The sequence below is a fragment of the Salmo salar genome, chromosome ssa13 (genome assembly GCF_905237065.1).
Source record: "Salmo salar chromosome ssa13, Ssal_v3.1, whole genome shotgun sequence".
Taxonomy (NCBI): Eukaryota; Metazoa; Chordata; class Actinopteri; order Salmoniformes; family Salmonidae; genus Salmo; species Salmo salar.
Window position 1 is genome coordinate 24,141,550 of NC_059454.1, and position 15,229 is coordinate 24,156,778.

At 42.6% G+C, this 15,229-nt stretch overlaps 1 protein-coding gene and 1 long non-coding RNA gene across 2 annotated transcripts in view; both read right to left on the reverse strand.

Annotated features, from left to right (window-relative positions):
* The window catches only part of LOC106566735 (cadherin-4), a 512,548-nt gene that overhangs the window by 116,589 nt on the left and 380,730 nt on the right, over positions 1–15,229 (reverse strand). The window lies entirely within an intron of this gene.
* On the reverse strand, positions 12,434–14,535 carry LOC123726200 (uncharacterized). Its single transcript, XR_006758520.1, has 2 exons — positions 14,217–14,535; positions 12,434–13,213 (listed from the first exon to the last, which is right to left on the reverse strand). It is a non-coding gene; the product is annotated as an uncharacterized lncRNA (long non-coding RNA).

Here is a 15,229-nt window from a genome sequence, read left to right on the forward strand (position 1 = left end):
CAGGGGGGGGGGCGGCAGGTTGAGGGCACACAATGCAAATAGTCCGGGTAACCATTTGGTTACCTGTTCAGGAGTCTTATGGCTTGGGGTAAAAACTGTTGAGAAGCCTTTTTGTTCTAGACTTGGCACTCCGGTACCGCTCCGGTGTAGAGGTCCTGGATGGCAGGCAGCTTAGCCCCAGTGATGTACTGGGCCGTACGCACTACCCTCTGAAGTGCCTCCTGGTCGGAGGCCGAGCAATTGCCGTACCAGGCAGTGATGCAACCGGTCAGGATGCTCTCGATGTTGCAGCTGTAGAACCTTTTGAGGATCTCAGGACCCATGCCAAATCTTTTTAGTTTCCTGAGGGGGAATAGGCTTTGTTGTGCCCTCTTCACGACTGTCTTGGTGTGTTTGGACCATTCTAATTTGTTGTTGATGTGGACACCAAGGAATTTGAAGCTTTCAACCTGCTCCACTACAGCCCCGTCGATGAGAATGGGGACGTGCTCCTTTTCCTGTAGTCCACAATCATCTCCTTAGTCTTGGTTACGTTGAGGGATAGGTTGTTATTCTGGCACCATCCAGCCAGGTGTCTGACCTCCTCCCTATAGGCTGTCTCTTCGTTGTCGGTGATCAGGCCTACCACTGTTGTTTTGTCAGCAAACTTAATGATGGTGTTGGAGTCGTGCCTGGCCATGCAGTCGTGGGTGAACAGGGTGTACAGGAGGGGACTGAGCACGCACCCCTGGGGACCTCAAGTGTTGAGGATCAGCGTGGCAGATGTGTTGCTACCTACCCTCACCACCTGGGGGCGGCCAGTCAGGAAGTACAGGATCCAGTTGCAGAGGGTGTTTAGTCCCAGTTTTCTTAGCTTAGTGATGAGCTTTGAGGGTCCTATGGTGTTGAATGCTGAGCTGTAGTCAATGAATAGCATTCTCACGTAGTTGTTCCTTTTGTCCAGGTGGGAAAGGGCAGTGTGGAGTGCAATAGAGATTGCATCATCTGTGGATCTGTTTGGCGGTATGCAAATAGGAGTGGGTCTAGGGTTTCTGGGATAATGGTGTTGATGTGAGCCATTACCAGCCTTTCAAAGCACTTCATGGCTACGGACGTGAGTGCTACGGGTCTGTAGTCATTTAGGCAGGTTGCCTTTGTGTTCTTGGGCACAGGGACTATGGTGGTCTGCTAGAAGCATGTTGATATTACAGACTCAATCAGGGACATGTTGAAAATGTCAGTGAAGACACGTGCCAGTTGGTCAGCACATGCCCAGAGCACACGTCCTGGTAATCCAACATAGAACAATGACGATGATTTTACTGAGTTACAGTTCATATAAGGAAATCAGTAAATTAAAATAAATAAATTAGGCCCTAATCTATGGATTTCACATAACTGGGAATACAGATATGCATCTATTGGTCACAGATACCTTACCTTTAAAAAAGGTAGGGGTGTGTGACCACCATTTGCCTCATGCAGCGCGACACATCGCCTTTGCATAGTTAGTCAGGCTGTTGATTGTGGCTAATGGAATGTTTTCCCACTCCTCTTCAATGGCTATGTGAAGGTACAGGATATTGGCGGGAACTGGAACACGCTGTCATACACGTCGATCCAGAGCATCCCACACCTGCTCAATAGGTGACATGTCTGGTGAGTATGCAGGCCATGGAAGAACTGGGATGGTGAGCGGGTGGTGAGGGTAGGCAACAACACATCCACCATGCTGGCCCTCAACACAGAGCCCCTCAGGGGTGCTTGCTTAGTCCCCTCCTGTACTCCCGTTCACCCATGACTGCGTGGCTACACACTACTCCAACACCATCTTTAAGTTTGCTGACGATGCAACGGTGGTAGGCCTGATCACTGATGACAATGAGACAGCCTATACGAAGGAGGTCAGAGACCTGGCAGTGTGGTGCCAGGACAACAACCTCTTCCTCAACATCAGCAAGACAAAGGAGCTGATTGTGGACTACAGGAAACGGAGGGCCGAGCACGCCCCTATTCCATCGACGGGGCTGTAGTGGAGTGGGTCAAGAGCATCAAGTTCCTCTGTGTCCACATCATTAAGGATCTATCATGGTCCAAACACACTAACACAGTCCCCAAGAAGGCACGACAATGCCTCTTCCCACTCAGGAGGCTGAAAAGATTAGGCATGGACCCTCAGATCCTCAAAAAGTTCTACAGCTGCACCAAGGAGAGCATCTTGACTGGCTGCATCACCGCTTGGTATGGCAACTGCTTGGCATCCGACCACAAGGCGCTACAGAGGGTAGTGCGTATAGCCCAGTACATCACTGGGGCTGAGCTCCCTGCCATCCAGGACCTCTATACCAGAAGATGTCAGAGGAAGGCCCTAAAAATGGTCATAGACTCCAGCCACCCAAGTCATAGACTGTTTTCTCTGCTACCACACTGCAAGCAGTACCGATGCACAAAGTCTGGAACTAACAGGACCCTGAACAGCTTCTACCTCCAAGCCATAAGACTGCTAAATTGTTAGTTATATGTACTGTACATATAGTATCTACCTCAATGACCTTGTACCTCTGCACATCGACTAGGTACTGGTACCCCGTGTATATAGCCAAGTAAAAATTACTCATTCTGTACTTATTAGTTTTATTATTACGTCTTATTACCTATTCTATTATTTCTCTATTTTCTGTCTTTCTGCATTTTTGGAGAAGGGCCCGTAAAGTACGCATTTCACTGTCTACACCTGCTGTTTACTTAAAATTAGAGTCTTGCATCGACGAACACGCCAGAAAAATGCCAACTGGATGTTTGTTGACAAATATATAAATGTAGTAATAATTAGTTTTCCTGTCTAAATGCGGGATTGTGGGAGATTCCACTTCCTGGGGCCGATAAAAGTAATTACACTAATCTGCCTAATTTTATTTCATTAGAGAAATTCACTTTCTAAGTAATTTATTATCACAGAGAGCTGGTTACAGGAGGTGAGGGAGGTGGAGGGAGGCTGGGAGGGGATATTCAGACTGAAGTGCTCAATGTATCAGTCAAATCAACTTCTCCATTTTCTTCATCTTCTTCTTCATCATCATCTTCTTTTCATTCTTTACCTCCCTCTCTCTCCTCCTCACATGAGGCCCCCACCTCCTTCACACACTCTAACCTCCTTTTAAGTACCAAATCAAATCACATTTTATTCGTCACATGCTTCGTAAACAACAGGTGTAGACTAACAGTGAAATTCTGACTTACGGGCCCTTCCTAACAATGCAGAGAGAACAATATAGAACAAATAATGACACAAGGAATAAATACACAATGAGTAACGATAACTTTGCTATATACTAGGGGTAGCATTACCAAGTCGATGTGCAGGGGTACGAGGTAATTGAGGCAGATAGGTAAATATAGGTAGGGATAAAGTGACTAGGCAACAGGATAGATAATAAACTGTAGTAGCAGCAGCATACAGTATTGGATGAGTCAAAAGAGTTAGTGCCAAAAGGGTCAATGCAGGCAGCTATTTGGTTAACTATTTAGTCGTCTCATGGCTTGGGGGTAAAAGCTGATCATGATCTTGTTGGATCCAGACTTGGTGCATCGGTACCGCTTGCCACAAATCTGTGACCTAGGTGGCTGGAGTCTTTGAAAGATTTTAGGGCCTTCCTCTAACACCGCCTGGTACAGAGGTCCTGGATGGCAGGGAGCGTGGCCCAGTGATGTACTGGACCGTACGCACTACCCTCTATAGTGCCTTGCGGTCGATGCCAAGCAGTTGCCATACCAAGCGGTGATGCAGCCCGTCAAGATGCTCTCAATGGTACAACTGTATAACTTTTTGAGGATCTTTTCAGCCTCCTAAGGGGAAAGAACCACTGTTGTGCCTTCTTCACAACAGTGTTGTGTGTGGACTATGATAATTCCTTAGTGATGTGGACGCCGAGGAACTTAAAGCTCTCGACCCTCTCCACTTCAGCCCCATCGATGTGCATAGGGGCGAGCTCGGTCAGTGCTTGCTATGAGTACATCTCCTGGTAATCCGTCTCGCCCTGCGGACTTGTGAGAATGTTAACCTCTTTAAAGGTCCTACCCGCATCAGCTATGGTGAGTGAGATCACATAGTCCTCCGAACTGCAGGTTCTCTCATGCATGGTTCAGCATTTCTTGCCTCGAAGCGAGCATAGAAGGCAATTAGCTAATCTGGTAGGCTCACGTCACTGTGCAGCTCGGGGCCTGGTTTCCCTTTGTAATCCTTGATAGTTTGCAAGCCGTGCCACATCCGACGAGCGTCAGAGCCGGCGTGGTAGGATTCGATCTTAGTCCTTTATTGGCACTTTGCCTGTTTGATGGCTCATTGGAGGTTGTAGTGGGATTCCTTACAAGCGTCCGGATTAGTGTTCTGCCTTTTGAAAGCTCTAGCCTTTAGCTCAGTGCGGATGTTGCCTGTAATCTATGGCTTTTGGTTGGGATATGTACATACAGTTGAAGTCGGAAGTGTACATACACTTAGGTTGGAGTCATTAAAACTCGTTTTTCAACCACTCCACAAATTTCTTGTTAACAAACTATAGTTTTGGCAAGTCGGTTAGGACATCTACTTTGTGCATGACACAAGTCATTTTTCCAACAATTGTTTACAGACAGATTTCACTTATAATTCACTGTATCACAATTCCAGTGGGTCAGAAGTTAACCTGTTAGGGCTAGGGGGCAGTATTTGCACGGCTGGATAAAAAAAATGTACCCGATTTAATCTGGTTACTAATCCTACCCAGTAACTAGAATATGCATATACTTATTATATATGGATAGAAAACACTCTAAAGTTTCTAAAACTGTTTGAATGGTGTCTGTGAGTATAACAGAACTCATTTGGCAGGCAAAACCCTGAGACATTTTCTGACAGGAAGTGGATACCTGATGTGTTGTATTACCTTTAAACCTATGCCATTGAAAAACACAGGGGCTGAGGAATATTTTGGCACTTCCTATTGCTTCCACTAGATGTCACCAGCCTTTACAAAGTGTTTTGAGTCTTCTGGAGGGAGATCTGACTGAACAAGAGCCATGGAACGATGATGGCCCATTAGACACCTGGCGCGCGAGTTCATGTTGGGTACCCTCGTTCCAATACGTTATAAAAGAGAATGCATTCGTCCACCTTGAATATTATTCATGTTCTGGTTAAAAAAGGCCCTAATGATTTATGCTATACAACGTTTGACATGTTTGAACGAACGTAAATATATTTTTTCCCCTCGTTCATGACGAGAAGTCCGGCTGGCTTAGATCATGAGCTAACAAGACGGAGGTTTTTGGACATAAATGATGAGCTTTTTTGAACAAAACTACATTCGTTATGGACCTGTGATACCTGGAAGTGACATCTGATGAAGAGAATCAAAGGTAATGGATTATTTACATAGTATTTTCGATTTTAGATCTCCCCAACATGACGGCTAGTCTGTATCGCAACGCGTATTTTTCTGGGCGCAGTGCTCAGATTATTGCAAAGTGTGATTTCCCAGTAAGGTTATTTTTAAATCTGGCAAGTTGATTGCGTTCAAGAGATGTAAATCTATAATTCTTTAAATGACAATATAATATTTTACCAATGTTTTCTAATTTTAATTATTTAATTTGTGGTGCTGACTTGACTGCCGGTTATTGGAGGGAAACGATTTCCTCAACATCAATGCCATAGTAAAACGCTGTTTTTGGATATAAATATGAACTTGATAGAACTAAAAATGCATGCATTGTCTAACATAATGTCCTAGGAGTGTCATCTGATGGAGATTGTAAAAGGTTAGTGCATCATTTTAGCTGGTTTTATGGTTTTGGTGACCCTGTCTTTGAATTGACAAAACATTACACACAACTCTTGTAAATGTACTGTCCTAACATACTCTAAATTTATGCTTTCGCCGTAAAACCTTTTTGAAATCGTAAAACGTGGTTAGATTAAGGAGATGTTTATCTTTCAAAGGGTGTAAAATAGTTGTATGTTTGAAAAATTTGAATTTTGACATTTATTTGGATTCAAATTTGCCGCTCTTGAAATGCACCTGCTGTTGATGGAGTGCACCACGGGTGGGACGCTTGCGTCCCACCTAGCCCATAGAGTTTAACATACACTAAGTTGACTGTGCCTTTACTTGTAACTTGTAAAATTCAAAAAAATTATGTCATGGATTTAGAAGCTTCTGATAGGCTAATTGACATCATTTGAGTCAATTGGAGGTGTACCTGTGGATGTATTTCAAGGCCTACCTTCAAACTCAGTGCCTCTTTGCTTGACATCATGGGAAAATCAAAAGAAATCAACCAAGATATCAGAAAAAAGACCTCCACAAGTCTGGTTCATCCTTGGGAGCAATTTCCAAATGCCTGAAGGTACCACGTTCACAACAGTACGCAAGTTTAAACACCATGGGACCACGCATCCGTCATACCGCTCAGGAAGGAGACGCGTTCTGTCTCCTAGAGATTAACATACTTTGGTGCGAAAAGTGCACATCAATCCCAGAACAAAATCAAAGGACCTTGTGAAGATGCTGGAGGAAATGGGTACAAAAATATCTATATCCATAGTAAAATGAGTCCTATATCAACATTACCTGAAAGGCCGCTCAGCAAGGAAGAAGCCACTGCCCCATGGCAGCATCATGTTGTGGGGGTGCTATGCTGCAGGAGGGACTGGTGCACATCACAAAATAGATGGTATCATGAGAAGGACAATTATGTGGATATATTGAAGCAACATCTCAAGACATCAGTCAGGAAATTAAAGCTTGGACGCAAATGGGACTTCCAACTGGACAATGACACCAAACATACTTCCAAAGTTGTGGCAAAATGGCTTAAGGACATCAAAGTCAAGGTATTGGAGTGGCCATCACAAAGCCCTGACCTTAATCCTATAGAAAATGTGTTGGCAGAAATGAAAAAGCGTGTGCGAGCAAGGAGGCCTACAAACCTGACTCAGTTACACCAACTCTGTCAGGAGGAATGGGCCAAAATTCACCCAACTTATTGTGGGAAGCTTGTGGAAGGCTACCCGAAATGTTTGACCCAAGTTAAACAATTTATAGGCAATGGTACCAAATACTAATTGATTGTATGTAAACTTCTGACCCACTGGGAATGGGATGAAAGAAATCAAAGCTGAAATAAATCATTCTCTCTACTATTATTCTGACATTTAACATTTTTTAAATAAAGTGGTGATCCTAACTGACCTAAGACAGGGTATTTTTACTTTGATTAAATGTCAGTAATTTTGATAAACTGAGTTTAAATGTATTTGACTAAGGTGTATGTAAACTTCCGACTTCAACTGTATGTACGGTCACTGTGGGGACAACGTCGTCGATACACTTATTAATGAAGTCAGTGACTGATATGGTAAACTCCTCAATGTTATCGAATGAATCCCAGAACATATTCCAGTCTGTCCTAATGAAGCAGTCCTGTAGCATAGCATCCACTTTATCTGAGCACGTCAATAGTACTTCCTGTTTTGAGTTTTTGCTTGTAAGTATTGTGTTATGGTTAGATTTGCTAAAGGGAGGACGAGGGAGAGCCTTGCATGCATTTCTGTGTGTGGAGTAAAGGTGATCTACAGTTTTTTTGCCCTGACCATCCAGTCACGCCATCAAGATAATGGTCACATTTCCCTGCGAGTTACACCAACGGTTTGATCTGATCTGTCAAAGCTAACGGCAGAGGACACAGCAACCTCTATTCCGCTGACTCCATCAGCCTAGCTCACAATGTAAAGCACTTTCACTTTCTCTCTATCTTTCTCCCATTCTTTTTCTTCTAATGTAATCATAACTCACATACACTGGACTGGGTCAGTCGGGAAATGGAAAATGGCCACCTCTAAGAATTTAAAGATGAGCTCCTCCAACCCCATTATGATTATAGGATTGTGAGGACTATTCTACATTATTCACAGTATGAATATTCAGTCTGTGTGAGTACCAGCACCCCTGATATCCTAGAGACGTCTGCCAGAGCTCTTCTCGACAGCCTCTTGCAAGTTATCGCTTAACATTTAGAGCACATTGGATCGCTGAAAAGGCACATTTTTCAACTGCCATGTTGAAACAAACAATATATCGTAGATTGTGTATTTAGTGAGGTGATTTACTGCGTCTCAGACTGGAAAAGTTGGAAGAGAAACACAAATGGTATTTGGAAGGAAAACATTCAATGTGAATTCTTTAGAAGATTAAATCAAACAAAGAGGTTGAGTGAATGAAACGCTGACATTGCTATTGCCCCCTGCTCCAACAGAGGAGAGATTTAAAGACAGAGGTCTCCTCTCCTCCTTTTCCTCCCCCGTTTCCCCTGTCTTTTAAGAGGCTGTTTCTTCTCTTTCCTGATCCCTCTGACATGATGGACTCTGCCACTTCCTGGTTGGCTGTGGGCTGTGTGTGTCTTTGTGTGTGTGTGTGTGTGTGTGTGTGTGTGTGTGTGTGTGTGTCATCCCAGTGGCGGTAGATGCCGTTTAAGATGAGGGAAGGCTATTCTTTTTTTTCATGAGCATGGCCTTATTTCTATTACAGCATATTGGATGACTGTCATTAATTTACATGATGCTAGAATTTTCCCTATACCCATCATGAGGTTGCTACAACCTAGCCTGCGAATGAAAGTTTACAACGTAGGTGTCCGTTTCAGAAATGTTTTTCAACAGAATCGGCAGAATAAATACACTCCTGATCACATGTAAACACAGTTCACTTTCATAGCAGCCATGTTGTATTCCGTCACGTGTCTATGTGCTCTCCTCCGCTCACCTTTTCCCTTCGCTTGTGGACTTCAATGCACAATACATCAGCTGTATGTGACCAGGCAAAAAAAAAATCCAAGCCAAACCATATCACCATATTAGCTAAAGTAAGTCAACACAGCTAATATAACTAATCCGTTAGTAAACCCGCAACAATCATGCAGTACAGTGTACAGTCAGTAAGCAGTTTAGCATTTACACTGTCAGGCCCCAGTGGCAATACATTTTTTAAACCAAAAGCTTACCTTGACTTGGAAGAGTTTCAGTGTCATAGCCAGCTAGCTGTTTGAGCCAGGTGTTTGAGTAGGCTAAACTAGCTAGCTGCATTTGCTAGCTAAGTAAGTGAAAGTGAAAACAAATGACAAAATCTCTCTCTCTCTGTCTTTCTCTTGCTTCTCCTTCATTTTTGAAGAAATTAATTTGTTAAAAACTGGTCAACTATTGTCTTTTTCTATATGAGTCAACTACTCATCACATTTTATGCACTGCAGTGCTAGCTACCTGTAGCTTATGCTCTCAGTACTAGATTAATCATCTGATCCTTTGATTGGGTGGACAATATGTCAGTTAACGCTGCAAGAGCTTTGATATGTTGGATGACGTCCTCCGGAAGTTGTCATAATTACTGTATATGTCTATGGAAGGGGATGAGAACCATGAGCCTCCTAGGTTTTGTATAGATTTTTTTTATTTAACTAGGCAAGTCAGTTAAGAACAAATTCTTATTTACAATGATGGCCTAGGAACAGTGGGTTAACTGCCTTGCTCAGGGGCAGAATGACAGATTTTTACCTTACCAGCTCGGGGATTCGATCTAGCAACCTTTCAGTTACTGGCCCAAAGCTCTAACCACTAGGCTACTTGCCACCCCAGAAGATTGAAGTCTTGAAGTCAATGTACCCAGAAGAGGATGGAAGCTAGCTGTCCTCCAGCTATACCATGGTGCTACCCTACAGAGTGCTGTTGAGGCTACTGTAAACTTTCATTGCAAAAAGTTTGTTTTAATCAATGATTTGGTGACCTGCATATATTTAGTATAGTTTTATCTGAAAAGGATAACTTTTTAAATGTTTCACTATTCCACCTCGGGGGAGCCTCCACTGGTGCGTCCGTGTATGTGCGTGCATAGATGCGTGTGTGCGTCTCCTCTCACACACAGACAGGGGCTTTGTGGCTGTAAAGAACACAATAGGAGTCTACATTCCTCTACACACAGAGAGCAAGAGAGATAGAAAGAGAGAGAGAGGGAGGGAAAAAAGAGTAAAATACAAAACACAACTCCTCTGTAAATATACTACAGTACTGTACATGTACCACCATGTGTGTTAATACAGTCACTGTTCTCTATTTTCATAGCCTGGACTTATTTTGCCCAGAAAATGAGTTCTGTGCAATTTCACATTCATAAAGCATGTGTGTCTGTGTGTGTGTGTGTGTGTGTGTGTGTGTGTGTGTGTGTGTGTGTGTGTGTGTGTGTGTGTGTGTGTGTGTGTGTGTGTGTGTGTGTGTGTATATGCATCTGTGCATGTCTGTGCTTACAAGACCTGGGAACACTGTGGTTTCCTGGTGACTTGGGAATATGAATGGGGCTGCGATTCTTAAATACTCTCAACCCTGTGTTTCTCCCCTCCTGCAAGTGGTAGATTGGAGCGGTGCAGTGTTGGCATGGCCAGAGAAGGCATAAGCCAGAATTAGAGCTGGGGGAAGAGGCCACGGCTGCTAGGGCTCTGGGAAGTCTGTCAGACCCAAACACAGACCTAGCCTATCGTTTAATCCTGCTGGTGTCCCCCCCCCCACAAACACACACACACACACACACACACACACACACACACACACACACACACACACGCACACACACACGCACACACACACACACGCACACACACACGCACACACACACAAACACGGCCATCGCCTCTAATACTTCACATTACTCTTTTGTGTTTTTTGTCTTTCTATATTCCCCCCTTCTTTTAGCTCTTTCTCTCTTATGCTTGCTGTTTCGGTTGTTGCTGCGTATGTCAGTGGAGTGCTGTGGTCATTAATCACGGGTAAATGTACACTGAAAAGAAAGCAGACAACTCAGGGGGGTTTCTCTCATTGGGTTCTGAAAATGCTGTACTAAATGAGCTCCTGAGAGAAGGAGAAACTAGAGCACAGGTGCTCTGGCAGGTCTTGTAAGCACAGACATGCACAGATGCATATTCACACATACAGACACACAGCCACACACACACACACACACACACACACAGCCACACACACACACACACACACACACACACACACACACACACACACACACACACACACACACACACACACACATACAGAATACTTTACCAGAATGACTCATCTTAACTATAAGTGGGGGCAATTGCACAAAGAAACACAAGGACATTGACAAGAAACAGTTTGATTTTCATCATTTTTCAACTTCCACCATGAACAACAACCGTCCGGTAGGTCTGACTCTGTAAGACCTGAATTAACAGTCAATAAAAGCACACCAGGGGGCAAATAAATGTTTGAAACAAAATGTTCCTCTTCTTCCAAATCAATAAGGGCCTTTGAAAATTACCCACTTGTACCAGGACAGTTGTTCAGCCTAACTGTAGACAACAAAACCCTTTCTCTGTTGCACATCAGTCAAGATCATGTCTACTGACTTTTATCTTCAGAGAAAACTACTCAACCCCAAGAACAATTCCTTAAACTCTCCAAACCAAAGATAACATCCCAAAGAAGAGCAGGCAGCATTCTGACTCAGAGTGGTGGAGCTTCGGCTAAAATTGCAGCATTATTCAGAGGTACAATTTCAGGGCTCATCTCCCACCTTAGATAATTGTCTGTCTGCTCACATAACCAGACTGATTCTTAAAAAACACTGAGATATTAGCTCTCACTCAGAGTGGAAGGAGAGGACAGAGAGAAGACATAGAGAGAGAGGATTGAGAAAGGAAAATAAGTGGTAGAGTTAAAGGCTGAGAGAGAAATGATTAGGACATAATGTAGAAAGGAGAGAGGGAAGATGAGAAGTAGACAGAAAGAAGAATACTATCTATGGATAGAGGCGACAAGAAGATAGGTGTAATGGAGAAAGAAGGAAAGAAAAAGAGGAGGAGAGAGAAGACATGCAAGAATTAGTGAGAGAGATCTGAAAAAGAGGGAGAAAGGGGTAACACACTTTGAACCACTCCGGCTCTGGGGTTCCACGGAAATTCACAACAAAAGCTGTGTTAAACGTTCATATATGGAGTATCAAGTACATTTTCGCCATAGTTAAAACGCTTACATGGAAGCCTACAGTTTATTTTCACAGCAGTTCAATTCGTTTTTTTCAATTGCTAACAAGCATCGGTCAATACTGAAGTCACATTTTCAAAACTCTTCACACAGTCTGCGTTACCAACCTGCATTTTGGCAAAACAGTTAATCTCACCTCCAAAACTCACTCAAACCACCAAAACACTTCATACATGTCACTCATAACACACTGACCTAAAAAACACTAACAGGGAGCATTACATAAATTATGAACTTTTCCCTTTGAAGTTTGAATGATTTTTCACATAAATCAGTATTTCATTATAGAATAAGAATAACACCTTTCACTTTATTGACTGTATATGTAACAAGAATTAATCAGAAATGCAGCAATTTGCTTCAATAGGCTTTATTTTTTTCTATATCTTTGCACATAGTAATTTACTTGTGAAAAATACAAAGTTGAAACCCAAAAAATCCTGAAATTCCAGGGCTGCAATAATAATTACAAAAAAAACCCATCAACAACATGTATAGTATAATAACTCATATTGTACAGTACTGTGAGGGTTCTAGTTCTCCCTCTCTCCTGCATTTAACCACAAGTTCTCATCAACATCACATCATGTCTTCTCTGGCGATGCATCTTGGAAAGTATCTTCAGGAGAAGTGTCTCCTCACCCCGCATCCAGTAAGGACATCTGGTCATGTGGATGGTGGTCACCTTCCACCTCCACGCAGAGAAAAACTCCTCTATGGGGTTTAGGAAGGGGAAGTATGGAGGCAGGAATACTACTGACATCCTGGGATGTGCAGCAAACCAGTCTGACTGCAGCAGAGTGGTGGAATGCCACATTATCCCACACAACAACGAAGGTAGGGGAGTTTCTTGCCCGCCTCTCCTCCGCTGGCACAAGTCGATTATGCAGGTCATCCAGAAAAGAAATGAGCCTCTCTGTATTGTAGGGGCCAATGAGTGGTTTGTGTAACAGTAAACCATCATTGGACAGTGCTGCACACATTGTGATGTTAGCTCTTCTCTGGCCTGGGACATCCACAGTTGCTCTCAATCACATTTCTTCCCCTACGGCGTGTTTTTGCCAGGTTGAGTCCAGCTTCATCCACAAAGATGAATGTATGTGCAGTTTGCCTGGCTTCCATCTCCATTGCTCTCTAAAATACAGTAAATCCACAGTTTTACAGTACTTTACATTATGGATAGGTGTGTATGTACCCTGTTTGGTTATTATAGTTTTTGACAATTGCTTACACATGATTTCTGAAACTATGGCTCCTTTTCTCTAGACTCTACACACAAAAACCCAAAACACACACACAACATGCAAAACGTCACACATCTCTTGCAAAACCAAACACTTAATTCAAAACTATTTTAACTCTTCTCAAAATTGTGTTTTTGCATCAAAACTCTATACACAAACCATCAAATGATAAGCTCTTATACACGCTAACTACACACGGATGTGACAAATGTAAAACACTACTCTCTTGTGTCTTTTGCATGTTCAGTGGAGTCCACAGCAGTTTGTCATAGCACTCACACATACATGTATGTGCACAAATATATACAGTATGTATGCATATTCAGTATATATTTACACTATAAACAGAAATGCAAGGGGGGGGTGTAATCTATTTCTTTCTCAAAACATTGTATTTTCATCCAGATTTTGGGATGAACAGTAACAGACAAAACAAATACAGAAGAAGATAAACAAATAGGCTTGTCCTTGTCCTCCTCCTCCTCCTTGTGCCCCTCTTACTCTCACTCCTCTTCCTCTAACTCTCCAAAATTGGCCTCCATTGTTTTCCAAACCAAGACAGCCAATCTGAAGCCTATTTATAGTGCTCACACGTCAGCACTGAGTGTAGGTAATCGGTAAATGAGTGTGGAATTTGGACTGGCAGTGTTTTCCAAACGAAACAGAAGACCTGTTAGTTTTGAATGATGTGTCTAATGTAGAGAACTGTGTTTAGTGTTTAGCAAAAAGTGTGTTTTACAATTGCAAACTGAGTGTAAAGCAGATAATGTCCTTGTAGTTTTGCAGACTTAGTCTGAAGATTAGGTACATGAGTTAATGGTTTCACTGAGTGTGCCTCAAGTACCACTTTTAGTGTGTAAGCGATTGTAAAAAACTGTAAACAGACATCTTACCTGGACATATTGATACCGGAGTTCTTTCACACGTTCAACGTTTCTCTGAAACGGTACAATGTACAACTGCTTCATCCTTATTTTATGTTTCTCTAGGACTCTGGCAATTGTCATTGTGCTGACTGTATTCACATTCCCAAAAGTGATATTGTCTGCCAGCACTCTGTCCTGAATTTCCTGCAGTTTTATTGCGTTGTTTTCAATTACCATGTCAACAATGGCAACTCTGAGCATCTGATAATATTCTGCCTCTCCCTCCTGAGGGAGGCAACCTTTGGACCCTACTGAAAAACACAAACCAATCAATATATTCCAAAATGTCAGTACATGTAAAAATGTGAACATACTGTATTGTACTGTAATATGTAGTTAAATTATCATTGAAGGACACACATCTCACCTGTTGTTTTGCCGGAAAATTCATACTATTGATGCAACAGTTTTTATTTTATTTTTATTTTTATTTCACCTTTATTTAACCAGGTAGGCCAGTTCAGAACAAGTTCTCATTTACAACTGCGACCTGGCCAAGATAAAGCAAAGCAGTGCGACAAAAACAACACAGTTACACATAAACAAACATACAGTCAATAACACAATAGAAAAATCTATGTACAGTGTGTGAAAATGTAGAAAAGTAGGGAGGTAAGGCAATAAATAGTCCATAGAGGTGAAATAATTACAATTTAGCATTAACACTGGAGTGATAGATGTGCAGATGATGATGTGCAAGTAGAGATACTGGGGTGCAAAAGAGCAAGAGGATAAATAACAATATGGGGATGAGGTAGGTGGGTGTGCTATTTACAGATTGGATGTGTACAGGTGCAGTGATCGGTAAGCTTCTCTGACAGCTGATGCTTAAAGTTAGAGAGGGAGCTATAAGACTCCAGCTTCAGTGATTTTTGCAATTCGTTCCAGTCATTGGCAGCAGAGAACTGGAAGGTAAGGCGGCCAAAGGAAGTGTTGGCTTTGGGGATGACCAGTGAAATATACCTGCTGGAGCACGTGCT